Source organism: Etheostoma spectabile, chromosome 17 (genome assembly GCF_008692095.1).
Source record: "Etheostoma spectabile isolate EspeVRDwgs_2016 chromosome 17, UIUC_Espe_1.0, whole genome shotgun sequence".
NCBI classification, from domain to species: domain Eukaryota; kingdom Metazoa; phylum Chordata; class Actinopteri; order Perciformes; family Percidae; genus Etheostoma; species Etheostoma spectabile.
Window position 1 is genome coordinate 6,348,130 of NC_045749.1, and position 1,690 is coordinate 6,349,819.

General features: G+C 39.5%; 1 protein-coding gene across 3 annotated transcripts in view; it reads left to right on the top strand.

Moving 5' to 3' along the window:
- The window catches only part of srbd1 (S1 RNA binding domain 1), a 55,531-nt gene that overhangs the window by 47,223 nt on the left and 6,618 nt on the right, over positions 1 to 1,690 (top strand). The window lies entirely within an intron of this gene.

Genomic DNA, 1,690 nt, shown 5'->3' on the forward strand with positions numbered 1-1,690 from the left:
CTCTCTCTCTCTCTCTCTCTCTCTCTCCTACAGCTGTAGTCACTCAACTGTGTTTAGTCTACATAAGTTCTGACACTAGTGGCTCTAAGCATCGCTCCCCTCATGTTGATGTGCCTTTAATGGCCTCCGGGCATGTATGTGGGTGGATGCAGTCTGAAGATAGATGGATGCCGCTTGAATGAGAATGTATAATTGCTTATCTTTTCTACTTTAACTAAGTGACCATGTATGTTTGTGGGTTTATGTGTCTGTGTGTTCAGCATAGACTTTATTGTGCAGTATATCAAAGAGCTGTTGGTGGTCAGGGGTTTAAAAAGACAAACAACCACCCTTGCTTCTATTATAATGCACCCTCTATTCCTTTCTCTCTTTTTATCTGTCCTCTCTGTCTCACACATACACTAAATGTGCACACCTTCTCTTTTCTACAGAATCCACACAGCTTATGTTACTCTAAATTTGTTTAATTCCTCTCTTTTGGGCAGACACCTTACTTTCTCATCCACGCATCCATCTATTCATCTGTCTTTCCTTCCGTCTGTCTTTCTTTTTCAGTGGTGTTTGTTATCACAACATAGTAAGGTGACGAAATGTTGCTGTTGTCATGGGGCATTCTTAAACATCAGTAGTTGTTACTCACACCTGGCAGAGTGTGTTTTTTGTGTTGTAGCTATTGTTACATGTTCTTGATCAGTCAGGGCTGGAGTTAAACAGATTGCTTTATCCGCTAATGACTCTGAATAAAAATCACTCTGAATAAAAATCACCTGTAACTATAACATTTTACATTATCTCAGATCTTTTAAAAAGTCTTAATATCACATTGGATTAAATTAACATTTAAACTGGGGCAGAGACAATTACTCTTTCTTAATCTGCTATTTAAGTTAAGTCTAAATGTTTGGCTTTGTTTTGAACATTTTGAAAACTGTAGTTATACATTTAATATCCTATATTTAGCTAAGTAGGTGGTAGTGTGTGGTAGCAAATCACCTCATCATTTTCCTTCTCTCGCCCCTGTTTTTCCCTTTCTATAATTACATCTTTCTCTTGTTTCTCACCAGTCTACTTATCACTCTCTGCTTTTCTATTTGTCCTGCTGTTCAGAATTCTTAACCATGTGTTGGCAAATGTATCCTTTGTTTTGACTATCTTATAATCCATGTCTGGTGATTACTCAATTCGGTACACATTTCTCACCTTCTTGCACATATATTTTGGGATGGCCTTAGTTCCCCAAACTCGTGCAGAATTTGGGATCCATATCTTTTAGCAGATCCCAAAACATGTCTTGTGGTTTTACAGTATGTCACATCCCTCTTTAAATGTCAACGGCGATGGTCTGTGGGGGTGAGGGCTAGTGACAGTGCAGGAAAAGCCATGCATGTCAGCACTTCCTTTTCCCTGTTTTAATGCATTGGAAAATAAATCTTCTTCCACTGAACTTTAAATCGGAGAGTATGTCATACTTCTGCAAAATAGTCCATCACACTTGCAGAGTGTGTAGTTGAGCCTGAGCAAGCAAGCGTGTGCGCGTGTGCGTGCGCGTGTGTCTTTCTGTGTGTAAGGAATATCATGTTCATCATATTAGTGAAACTGGATCCTCCATTACTGCTCACAGCCCACACATCATCCCCCTTTTGAAACCATATGCAGCATACACACACACACACACACACACACACACACA